Source organism: Rattus norvegicus, chromosome 5 (assembly GCF_021556685.1).
Source record: "Rattus norvegicus strain SHRSP/BbbUtx chromosome 5, alternate assembly SHRSP_T2T, whole genome shotgun sequence".
NCBI lineage: Eukaryota > Metazoa > Chordata > Mammalia > Rodentia > Muridae > Rattus > Rattus norvegicus.
In genome coordinates this window covers 56,051,591-56,065,490 of record NC_141538.1, presented here as the reverse complement: position 1 = coordinate 56,065,490, position 13,900 = coordinate 56,051,591, and the positions used below count along the sequence as shown (strand labels likewise).

The window sequence follows — 13,900 nt, the reverse complement described above, 5'->3', positions numbered from 1 at the left end:
CATCTAATGAGATAATAATGTGGGTTTTTTTTCTTTGAGTTTTGTTTATATAGTGGATTATGTTGATGGATTTTCTTTTTTTTTAAAGATTTATTCATTTATTATATATAAGTACACTGTAGCTGTCTTCAGATACACCAGAAGAGGGCATCTCTTTACAGATGATTGTGAGCCACCATGTAGTTGCTCGGAATTGAACTCAGGACCTCTGGAAGAGTAGTCGGGTGCTCTTAACCGCTGAGTCATCTCTCCAGCCGGATGTATTTTCATATATTGAACCATCCCTGCATCCCTCAGATGAAAATTTTGGGCAAGGTTAGAGCAGGTGTATGTGTGTGGAGCAGGTACGGTTACTCTGGAACCATTAAGCTAAGGTTTATATTTGGAAATTAAGAAGATGGATAATCATTTGTTGCAGAAACCATGCTATCCATAATGAAGGTTTCTTTGGTGTCTGGTGTCCTCTGGATGGTTATGACCAGGACCCTTTGGGAATTACCTTGAGTGAAAGAGCTTTGACAAGGTCTCAAAATTCCAGGACTCTGGATATTACTGGAGTCTTTCCCAGCCCCTTATTCCGTCTACCCCATGCAGCTGAGAAGTCTGTGAGCACCTTTTCCAACCATGCAACAGCTGCCTGAAAAATCCTTTATTGGTTCCTATATAAGCAGTTTTAGGTTAGGCAGAGGCCCAGGAAACAAAAGTGCTGATTTTCAAGGGCATCTAGCACAAGACAATTTGCATTCTGTGAATCTCCTCAGTGTCCCTGGTGTCTCAAAACAATCTGGAATTAGCTAGCCTTGACATGGGCTAATGAGAACAAACAGACTCACACAGATTCTCCTGAACAGCAATTGGATTGATTCAACCTTTACAAAGCAAGTAGATCTACCCAAATAGTGTCTTTCTGAATGAATAAAAAGATTTCCTCTACTCAAAGAGTTGTTCACTGAGGAGTCATTTAAAGCTGCTGAATTGTAACAATAATAAAAACCCAGAAAGTGTTTTCTGTAATACACTGAGAGACAGAACTCTATGGGCCCCACATGTGCAGTGTGGGAACTGCTGCTGCCACCACCATTGTCTCCATTTTATAAAAAGGGAAACAGGGAGAGAGGCATAATTTCTGCCTGTGGTCCATAATCCTTCATTCAGAAGCTGTGGGTCCAACCATTTCCTGGTACTGTCAGTAAACCTAGAAGGCGTGTCTTTGGACCCTGAGCTGTTTTACTGAAGTCCTCTCTCATTTTGAGAATTCTGGGAAGCTTGGTTTCAGATCAGTATATCTTGAGATTGGTACACAAAGAACCAGACTTTACATCTTTTATGAAGAATGGAAGACCGATGAGACTCTGCTGTGAGTTAACACTGGTGTTTAAAGGACGGAGGATATTGATAAGTAGTGGAGGTGTGATAGGAACCAGGCTTCCTGCATTTAGAACCCATTTAGGAGCCATGTGACCTTGGAGAAGGAAAGGAACATCCTGTGTTCCAGTTCTCCCATTGATGTTGTAGATAATGAGAGTAAATTCATGAAGATACTATTGAAACTAAATAATTAATACAAGTCAGTTAAAAATGTGGCCAGTATGCTGAGAGAACATGATATATTTTATCCCTATTTTTAATAACCACCTGCTTTTGAGGCTAAAAAATTGTTGATGGGTTTGATGTTGATCTGTCAATCTACATGGAGAGGAAGTGAATTAGTCTGAATCAATCCCTTTAAAAAAATTACTTCAGATTTTTAAAACATTATTGAAAATACTCATGCTCTGTAAAGCTCAATTAAATTACCTTTTATAGTCAAGAAAGGCACATATATTTTGAATTTTAATGATTTATTCAAATGATTTTATTATCAAGATTATATGTATGGATTCTCTAGTAAAATGATTCACTGAGAAGAGTGAGTAAAATTTTCATGTGCAGAGTTTGAAAAATCTAGGAAGATATAGTGATAAAAGTTAGTCATCACAGTCCTCCAAACTAATACCAGAATATCCTTAGTTCAAGGGCAGCCGTGGCTAAAATAGGAAGCGTAGGACCATATCTGAACCAGGTTCACTATCTTAATTTGGGTTACTATCGCTATGAGGAAACACCATCACCAAAGCAACTAAGGGAGGAAAGTTTTATATTTCCATCACTGTTCATCATCAAAGGAAGTCAGGACAGTAACTTAAACTGCAGGGAGCAGGGGGTAGCATCTGATGCACACAGATTCAGACATTGTGGGAGAGTGTTGCTTGCATGGCTTACTTCTCATGATTTGCTCCGCCTGATTTCCTATAGAAAGCATAATCACCAGCCCAAGGATGGTACCACCTACAAAGGGCTGGGCCCTCCTCCATCAATCACTAATTAAGAAAATCCCCCATAACTGCATCGTACAAAGAAATTTTATTAATTGAGGTTTCACCCTCCAATAGACTCTATTCTGTGTCAAGTTGACAGAATAACTATCCAACACATCAACAAACCCACAAACAGCAAGAACAGAAGCAGAATTCACCAAACCAAAGGAAAAGGAACCCCTGGGAGGTCTGTGCTCTATGAGAATGTGCCTGCTTCTTCCACTTGGTGTTTTTTTAAATAATAACATACAACTATAATAAGTATAGGTCCAATCTATAAACTATGCTATAGAATATTAACAAAATAATAATGTATTAATTGAAATACATCTATGTTGTTACATCCGTATTGCTCAGGGAACAATATTGTCTAATGACAAATTTTGCCTGCACCACACACACACACACACACACACACACACACACACACACACACACACACACGTGTGTACCTTCATTCTAGTTTGTATTATATACATTATGTATGATTATTATTGTTTATGATAAAAAAGATGTCTTAATTTTAAAATGACAAATTATGGCATTAAAAAGCATATCTATGCTAGAATTACATAGAGGATCTTTAACACTTGTCAGACTCTTGTGTGTCATTTATTCTACTTATAAAAATGTTGCATATGATGAAAAATGTCTGCAAAAACTGTCACTCAATTATGATCTTTTGGTTTTATTTAATTACTTTTGTTCCTTTTGAGTGAAAAATTTCTAGGCGCTTAATTACTAGAAGGGTATATTTTACAACTGTCTCCAATTGTACATGGTTAGTTTAAGATGGGTAAAATAAAGATACTTAACTCACTTTGAAATATTAAAAGAGCAACAAGTTAGAACATATACAATTGATCTCTTTTAACTACTTATATGTTTATCCTGCTGATTACCAAGGTCTCCACCTCTGTGTTAAATGACATTTATAAAAGTAACTTTTATTTCCCAGTTGTAATTGTCTTCTCAGAGGCCTACTGCTGAATAACCTTACCCTTTCTGCTTTTTCTGAACTCTGGCTGGCTGGCTCAACTCAGGCAATCTGGCTCAAAACTCTCCAAGATTAATAATTAAAAATCACTTCTCTTGGATTCTGAACCCAACTGCTTGGAATTGCACTGAGAGCAGCAGAACTCCATTGCAATGCTTGAATTCAATTGACCTGCACGCACTTCTCTCTCTCTCTCTCTCTCTCTCTCTCTCTCTCTCTCTCTCTCTCTCTCTCTCTCTGCATATTGCTCTCTTATTTTGTCTCTCCTCTGTTCTTCTCATGTGAGTTGGGCATATTCTATCTCTGACTGGTTCTGTAAAATCTTTCTGATTGCTCACTTTGTCTGTCCCTCAATTAGATATCACTTTCAAATATGGATGCTTCCTTCTACAAACTAACCTTACCTACATTATTAAAGATGTGCACAAAGACTGTGTCTGTATTCCAGCCAGAGCAATTAAACGTGTGTCATTCCAATTAGATCACATAGATCACCTAGGAGGCCTTTGCATGTGATCCCTTGACATAGCAGCTATGCTGCTGATTAAAATTCTTCTACAGACAACAGGTGGATATATGTAAAGCATTGGTTTCATAAAATATATTGGGACAGAAATTACATGGAGTCAAACTGTGTGCATATGAATAGTATATAATTTACTTTGAAGTTAGTGATCTCATTTTTTTAAATGTTTTGAATCATATTTGCCTTAATCCTATATTTTTGTTCTAAGGAATAATGTTCTAGTCAGTTGAAGAAATACAAAAGTTATCGTATTATTTCCCTGGATGGTCAAATAGTAAAAGCTTCTGGGAGGAAATATTCCTCCCAATAAAAGAAAGATCATTGCTGGTATGGGGTTTATTCAAATAGAAACAGGGTCATGATTGCATAGAAATGTGGTAGAAGAAATAAATCTCACTACAGGGCCTTGATTAAAGGAGTTCTATAAACTTGCTTATAAACCAAGTTTACTTCTTTGGATTGTGTCTCTTGTCTATCTCTTTTGTCTTTCCTGAAGCCATAGATGCATAATAGAATTGTTAATACATCAGTTTTACATAAGTCAGGTACTCTAGAATAAATAGTCTTTACAATCATTGACCAGATGAGTTACCATGCACAGTAAGCACGTTTCCTCAGAGACTATCTACAGCTGTAAAAATAAAGGCACGTAATGGGGGAGTGATGAAACTGAATACATAACAAAGTTTTTTCAATTCATGAAAGTTGAATCTGTGTCCACACACCTTAAAAGGTAACATGCTTGAAGGAGCATAGTGAAATGTGGTTGAGACATGGGTTCTGTTTGGACCTAGTTAAATGTTGGATGATGTTTTTAAGCTATAGTTCTGTAATTTCATTTGATTTCTTTGATACACATCAAGTTTCCAGTAGCATGAAGTAGATATTTTTGAAAGATTTATAACAATTAAGACACTTAAGCAACTGCACAGATGAAGGATAGATGATCAATTCCTCCTTTAAGAAGATGATTTTAGAGTCTATTCCTTAATTAATATCTCTTCACAAATGTCAGAAATGATTACTTAAGCAAATGTCATGTCCTTCATTGAACGAGCCTCAGAATCCAAAAACCATATCACCTCTACATTGATGTTTATCTCTCTCTGCTGTACCAGCTTCACACAGTCAGCCTTACCAGTCCTAGCACATTTCTATAACATGATGTTACTTTCCTCGTCCAACAATGAATTAGAGCCCTTGTGATAAATACTTCATCTCCATATGCATGCCTCACTGCAAGTACATTTTCGAAAGACTACAATGTGAGCATTGCATACAGAAAATACACAAACTACCATTCACAGTGTAGGGACTCTCTCCTTCTCTGTGACCACTCCTATAACGAGCAAATCAGCATGAAGAGCTGTTCCAGGAATAGCTGCAGGGAAGGAACAGCTCCATATTTAATTCTTCAATCTCATTCTCATGAGTCCTACCAAGAAATTTCTGTTATTGCTTCTGACTCTGAAATATTTGTTTTCCAGATGATGTGTAACATACTGAGGCAAAAATCTAAATGCTCAATTGTTTACTTCATCAAAAGCTTTTAAATATTAGTTTAAAAATGAAAATGTCTCCAAAAACAATGGACTTATGTGTTAGGTGCACCTGGGGTAAAGCAAGATACCAGATACTTAGAAACTAACATTTGATGAATCAAATGAGAAAAAAAAATGAGATGACTCGTTTGGACAAAAGTTATGAGTTCCGTTCTTTTCTTATAGAAATATTTGAATATCATTACAAAATGCATAGCTTTTTGTTTCTTATTATTTTTTTTTGGTTTTGTATCGGTGCTGAGATTAAGCTCAGACCCCAGAAGATGCTAAGAATGTGCTTCACCATAGAGCGACAATCTCAGCCTAATGATTTGTTTTCCTCTAGAAAGTATGGCAAGAGTTGGCTGAGTCCAGCCTGACACTAGTACAGAATCAATTCATTAGCAACCGTGAGACTTTTCAGGTCTGTGGTGCTTCCGGGCCATCATTAGTTTCTATTTAGCTGGTTTTAGTTGTTGACAATAATAATACAGTGTATATTGAATTTATTCTGAATTAGGGGATGATAGCTGTAAAATACTATATATTTTACTAAAAATAAAATTTCATACATGTATTCCCTCTTCCTAAGCCCTCACAGATCCTCCCTACTTCTTCAAAACCTAGAATTTCAAAACCTACATTTTCTTCAAAATCTTTCTTTTGAGAAAACAACAAACAAACAATAGGGAAGCAATTAAAGGAAGAAACAAAAAACATTTTAAATGCAAAACAAATAAAAACACAAGAAACACACATACAAAAAATAAAACCAAAACCCATTAGAAACCATAATGTATAAGCAAAACTCCAATAAACAGAAAATGCCTCCCCAAAAAGAACATGAAAAAAAAATACTACAAATATATGATTTTGTTCACTTTGAATTGTCCTTCTAGTGCTGAACATGTGGACTGTCCTTAATGTGGTTAATATTTCTAGTAAGATTCCGTTGAAAAAAATGACTTTTTCTTTGCAAGGTGATGCCAATTGAAGACAGCTTATTGGTTAGTAATAGAGACTTGAGTCCACTTCCCCCTCTCGCCATTGGAATCCTATGGGTCTTGAACCTGGGCAGGCTCTATTCATATGTTTATCAGTCCTGTTGTATCTGGAAGACAGTTTTCTAGGTCTTATCCATCCCTTATCTATCTTGAAATCTTTCTGCTTCCTCTTCAGCATAGTTTCCTGGGGACCGAGGACAGGGATTTAGTGAAAATATATAATTAGGACTGAGAGTTCTAGAGTCTTATATTCTCTGCATTATCCTTTTGTAGGCCTCAGTGTTAGTTCCCATCTACTATAAAAAAAAAAGTTTCTAAGATGGTGGTTGAACAAGGCACTGATCCATGGGTATAACAGCATATACTTGGGAGTCATTTTATTGGTAGGTTCCTTTATTAGAATAAGAGTAATAATTTTTTTCCTACTCTCAGTTTCTTGGTCTCACAAGTAGTGTCTGGCATGGGTCCCATCTTGTGTATTAGGTCTTAATCCAATCAGAGGGTTGTTGGTTACTGCCACATGTTTGTGCCACCATCGCACCAGCATATCATGAAGGCTGGACATCATTGTAGATTGAAGGGTTTGTAGATGGATTGGTGGATACCTTTCTCCTCAGGGAGCAGTCAGTCTAGTACTTGAAGTCATTAGGATTTCCCATGAACATTAGTCAGCAGGGGTGATGGGACCAGCTTGAATTTTTCACGTTCAGTGTGGTGTATATGTGCTGCTCAACAATAGGGTCTTGCTATTGTTTGTGGAGCGCAAACGATAGCCTTGGTAATAGTATGAGTTGTTTGGAAATTTCCATAGGACCTCTTTGACCAACAATTCAATCAGATGTAACCCGTTCCTGGCTCTGGATTTTTCCCTTGGTAGCAAATGATACGTTGTTAGGACATTGTCTCCCCCATTAGTTGGCAACTTCATTTAGATTTCCTTTTATGTGCATATATTTTTAGAAGTTTCCATCTTATCAGGTTTCCTGTTGCCCTCTCAAATGGCCCGTAGTGCTAGATGCTCCTACCCATACTCTTCACATTATTACTCTCCTCCCTCCCCTCTCCTCTTAACCTTCTCACTCCATTCTTCCCTGTGTCTCTCCATAACTGTACATTTTATTTCCTTCCATGGGAGAGCCTTCTCTCTCTTTTAGTCCTGCATAATTTTCATACCATCTGTGGTTATAAAGATTGTAGCAGCATGCCTATCAAGGGGTTAAACGTTATCATACACACAAAAGAAAATCTATACAATATTTGTCTTTTGGGGTCTAGGATACAAGGTAGAACAAACTTTTAAAACCCTAAAGTATTTCATAAAATGCATAACACACATGATAATTAATAATACAAAAAACATGGAATTCACATGGGGTTGCTTAATTATGTTTATTTAACTAGGTACAAGTAAAGTAATGAGATAGTTTCCAAATATTACTTTAAGACTTCAAACTAGGCATTGTGGTTCATGTCAGTAATCTCTAAACTTAAGATGATGGTGTAGGGGGTTTGCCAGGAGTTTTAATCTAAACTGGGTTATATCTGAAGTCAAAGTCACGATGAGACATGGATTAGTACCCTGTCTCAAAACCCCAAGAAAGAAATATTTAAAAATTGTAAAACTTTTAAATATCATTTCATGATTTTTGCTTTCCATAGCAATTTTGAAATTCAAATGTTATTGTTTGAAATTGTGCACCTATGGTTAAAAATAACAGAGCAGTTAAGTTACTTAACAGTATTCGATTTCCCGAAGCTACCTACTATCCACAATTATTTTGTAATTTTTAAGAGATAATGTTTTGTAAAATGTTCATGAGCTTATGTCAACCTGCCCTATATTTACAAAGCAATAGATTAAATGATTTCCATATTGTTAATAAAATGAATATATGTCAATAATAATGAACATCAACATGCTACACTTTTGTATTACGTAATCCTACTGGTAAAATCACATACGTTCTGAAAGTAAAAGCCTACATTTCAGGAGAAATATAGTTTGCTGTGACGATTTCAAATAGAATTCTCAGGAATGAATAGTACTTGTTTGTATGTGTGTGTGTGTGTGTGTGTGAGAGAGAGAGAGAGAGAGAGAGAGAGAGAGAGAGAGAGAGAGGAAGAGAGAGAGAGAGACAGAGACAGAGATTTGTATCTCAGATTACAATCTCTGCTTTAATTTTACTATTCCTGAAAAAAATGTTACTTGCCTACTTAAAGGCTTATAAGTTACTTTTATCAATAAAAAATTACTTATTTCAACATGTTAAGGATTATTGCCATGGCACAGAACCTAACCCCTTCAGTAGGTTTTTTCTATAAATACCAATTCTGTCTCAAGAGAAGCAACTATATATACTTGAAATATCGCTAAGCAAGAAAGCAGATGTAACACTTCTCAGTAGTACACAGTACACAGGTTACATGGAATTGATGATCGTCTCATGTGCATGACTTTCAGAATTATATTTCAAATATAATTCTATATTTTATCTTTAAATTAATCTCAGAATAGAATCCAGTGGTCAAAATACCAAAAAGCTAATAACACATTCTAACTTGTAACAACCCCCTCAAAGTATTTGATCAGTAATTCAATATAACAGAACTTCTCTTCTATAAATGCCAAAGAATGGAAACAGTAGTATTAGTGTATATGTGTATATATGCATGTACGTATCAATGGATGGATGCATGCTTGCAGGTATGTATGTATGCAAAGATGAATAATTCAGGACAAATCCTCTCACTTTACAGCACTTACCTGTTTGTCTTACTGCTGAAAAAGACTACATGTTCTCTTCCTTTGTTTTAAAGACTTTTCTGAGACACCAATAATACGGCTTTCTAGTTGTTATATCCTTAATGGTAAGGTTTTAATGGCAGAAATTATAAACTTTTTTGCATAAAATAATATGCATATTGAATTTAACCACTTTGCTGAATTTTAAATATATGTATTTTAAAACATCCATTATAGGAATTTTATTTTCTAATTCTTTTAAATATTAATTTTGATTAATATGGTATACCCCAAAGATATTTGCTACCAGGAAATATCTTGCATTTTTGTATTTACACAAGTAGTTCTTTTAGTTTTTGTTAAATTAGAAATGTATATGCTATGTCTTTGGTTATACAAATTATGTAGTGATAATTTTATCTAAGGAATTTATATTCTCTCAATCTTTTTACATAAGAAATGAATATAAAATTTAATTATATTTGCTGTCGTGTGACACTGAGAGTCTAAAGTTCACTTTGGGAAAAGAGTATTAGACAGAAAATATACTGAGAGTTGAATGTTATTTAGACTTTCACTCAAGATTTGTTTTCTTCTGAAACTCATTCTTCCAAATCCATTTTGTATAATGGAATTAAACTGGAAGTGCTCAGCATATAAATATTTACTTCCGGTTCAATTACAATTGCAAACTGAGGTAAACCTGACAACTTGATGAAAGCTCTTTGTGGGCAACACTGTGTTTAGAAATACCCTTTTTCCATGGTGGAATTTTGATGTATGGTTTTGAATGAGGTTAACTAGAGGTTTCTACAATGTTATAATTTATACTGCCCCTCCTTTCTGAATAATCCTCACCTGGTAAAAGATATATTTAATACATTTAATATTTTTGATCATCGAATTGCTAGTCCTAGGTTACTTTACAAATATTTATGTGCTATCATTTCTATAGCTGTTTGAAAAGGCATATTACATTAAAAAAATACCTTTTAAAATACCCACAATTATACACCAGACTGTCATGTCTCCATCTCTGTCACACCCTATGTAGCTTCTCAACAACTAGATTCAAATGGCATGGTGTTTTGAATAAGAATGTAAGATTCACCTCATACATTCATAGATTTGAATGGTTACTCATCAAGGAGTAGCACTATTAGGAGGTATTGACATGTTGGAAGTGATGTGTTAATAGTCATGGGCTTTCAGGTTTACAAGACCTAAGCTAGGCCTAGTATCTCTCTGTCTTCTTGCTAACTTCAGATGTGAATGTGGAACTCTCAGTTAGCCTGTTTATCTGCATACTACCATGCTCTCTGTCATTAAGACACTGGACTATAAATCTCTGAAACTTAAGCGATCTGCCAATTAAATGTTTCCATTTATAAGAGTTGTCATGTCATCTCTTCATAGCAATAGAACATTGTCTGAGACACAAATTGCTACCAGGAAGCAAAGTATTGGCTCTGATAGGCCTCACCATGCTACTTGTTGGTGGAATTTGGACTTTAGGACTTTGGATTAAGAAAGTAGTTAAATGCTTTAAGTGGGGCTTAATGGGCCATATTTGCTGCTGATTGAGGAGTTGAAGTGGAGAAGGCTATTATTATGTGGCCTAGAGACCATTCTTATGATATTTTGGCAAAGAATGTGGTTGGGTGTTACCCTTATCTGAAGAGTCCATCTGAGGTTAATTTGAAGATTTTTCATTCAATGTCATTGTCAGAAGAGATTTCAGGGCACCCTAGTATTAGCTCTGTCATGTGAGTATTAGTAGTGATTCTTATGTAGATTTATAACAAAAAAAGGGGAAAGCTGAGCAAGAAAAATACAAACGTATAGTTTGAGGAGAAAAGGTGCACCAGAAAGTGTAATACAGCTAAGCCACTGTTCAAGGAAATAAAATGTATAAAGGAAAGCCTGATGATAAAATAAAGGGATGGTCACCTCAGAGATCCTACCCAGCTAAGCTTTCAACTTGTTAAACGTAATTAAAGAAAAGTTTATAGCCATGGTGATGGCTGTTTGTCTTTAATCCCAACATTCAGGGGATAGAAGGAGAGTTTTAGCCTAGTCTATAGAACAAGTTCCAACACAACCAAGCTTAGACAGTGAAGGAAACCATTAAACCCAGAAAGCTGGTAAAAATATATTTGAATGGAGAGGGCCATGTTCCAAACCCAGAACCAGGAGAACTTGGTAGTTTTGGTGACATGGTTCTGGCTTTAGAGTCAAAGATACAAGAAAAAGGATAGGGAATCTCCCTCTGAAGCTAAGAAAAGCTGTTGAGGTCAGGCATGGGTCACGTCCCGAGCGGCCCTTCCCTAAAGTTGTGAAGAGGAAGCATAGATTGCCTTGGAGACCACAAGATGTTGGTCATGCCAGAATTGTGGGATACCTGTCAAGAGAGTTGCTCCCAACTAATCTGTGAAGCAGCCCATGGAAGATAAGTGTGTTTCAGTGAACAAAGCTGAAAGGAGGTAGAGATCTTAAGAACAGGTGAACACCAGGCAATGAAATGCAGTGTGGATTTTTGGTCTTGCTTTGGTCCAGTGTTTCCTCATTATGCTCCCATTCCTCCTCTTTTGAAAGGTAATATGTATCCTGTATGCTGTAAAGGGGAAGCATGTGATCTGTTTCTTGACCTTGATTTTGTAGATCTTACAGTTAAGAGATTGCCATGAGTCTCAAAACAGAACTTGGACCTTTTTTTTTTTTGAAATGGGTATGCTTATTTATTTTAATTTTTTATTAGATATATTTCTTTACTTACATTTCAAATGTTATTCCCCTTCCCAGTTTCCTATCCATAGGCACCAATCCCTCCCCTCCCCCTCCCCCATACGGGTATTCTCCCTATACATCCCCCTTATTTCCCACCCCTCCCCATATTCCCCTGCACTGGGTGTCCAACCTTGGCTGGACCAAGGGCTTCCCCTTCCACTGGTGCCCCAACAAAACTATTATCTGCTACATATGCAGTTGGAGCCCTGGGTCAGTCCACGTGTAGTCTTTCGGTAGTGGTTTAGTCCCTGGAAGCTCTGGTTGGTTGGCATTGTTGTTTTTATGGTGTTTTTATGGAGCTCTTTCAATACTTCCTTTAATTCCCCCCAAGGGGGTCCTATTCTCAGTTCAGTGGTTTGCTGCTAGCATTGACCTCTGTGTTGGACATGCTCTGGATGTGTCTCTCAGGACAGTGGCAGTTTTTGAAATTAGACTGAATTCATTTTGCATTATGATATGGCTAGAAGATTATGGGGCCACAGAGTGGGATGCACTGATTTAAATAAGAATAATCTCTATAGACTAATAGATTTGAATGCTTACTCATCAGGGCGTGACACTGTTAGGAGGTGTGGCCTTGCTGGGGTAGGTTTGGCCAGGTTGGGAGAGGTGCATTACTGGAGGTGGGCTTTGAGCTTTCAAATGCCTGTCTGGTTCAGTCTCCAGTCTCTCTTTCTTTCTTTCTCTCCCCCTTCTCTGTCTGTCTGTCTGTCTCCATCACTCTCTGTCTCTCTCTCTCTGTGTGTCTGTCTCTCTCTCTCTCTCACTCTCTGTCTCTCTGTCTCTCTGTCTCTCTCTCTGTCTCTCTCTCTCTGTCTCTCTCTCTCTCTCTCTCTCTCTCTCTCTGACATCCTACTGCATTTGGATCTGATATCAAGCTATAAGCTCTCATATAAGCCTGGATGTTGACATGAACTCTTTCCTTAGAATAATTGACTAAACTTCTGAAACTGAATGAAACACCAGTGAAATTTTTTCCTTTATAAGAGTTGATGAAGTCATGGTGTCCCTTCAGAGTAATAGAGCATTGATTAAGACAGATGGCATGTGACAACCTCATCTCTGGTTTCAATTGTTTCTCAAGTGCTACATACTTTTTATTCTATTCATCACTAAAACCTAAATCAGGTTTACAAAACTAAATGTCATTAATGTTAAGACTAATGTTAAGACTGTGAACTACCACTGCCAATTGAATTGTGTATTATTCAACACTAGTTCAGTCTGAATGACTTTAGTTAGCTTTCTTGGAAACAACTGTGGCATCCCTGAGACTTTATTGCAAAATCCTGAGGTGCTTTGGTGCACATTGTAAGAACTACAAAGGTGAAATATGTGTTAAATTAGTCATAATGAATTCAAGAATAAACTGGGGCATATGTTGAGCAATGAGATCTAAGGAAAGCTAGATTTCAAAGTTAAATTGTTAAATGTTTTATGAGAGGAAACTGAGAATTTTTTAAAATAGATTTTGATGTCACATATATATTGATGCATTTATAAGTGTATATGTACATGTATATGTGTGTGTGTGTGTGTGTCTGTCTGTCTGTCTGTCTGTGTTGGTAGAACTAAAACCAAACATCTAGTGTGTGGCTGGTAAGTACTCTATTATTAAGTTGTGTAACAATCACTCAGTCATATACATAACTTTAGGGTCATATTTTCTGAGTACAAAATTTAATGTCAGCAAATATAAAAAAAGAAATAATACAATATTTAACCCAAAATTCAGGGTAAACATCACTAATACATTCAGATCCTTTATCCTAATCATGCATGATTAGACATACTCATTTTCAATATTTTTATAAAATTATTTGCATAACATTGTAATAACTGCTTTACTAATCTAATCACATAATTGTATATTTAAGATCTATTCATATATATAAATGTACATAAGTATAAATATATATATATATGCATGTAGACAGAGGCATAC

At 36.2% G+C, this 13,900-nt stretch overlaps 1 protein-coding gene across 13 annotated transcripts in view; it reads left to right on the top strand.

The window, feature by feature from the left end:
- Lingo2 (leucine rich repeat and Ig domain containing 2) overlaps nucleotides 1–13,900 on the top strand; it is a 1,315,053-nt gene that overhangs the window by 889,953 nt on the left and 411,200 nt on the right.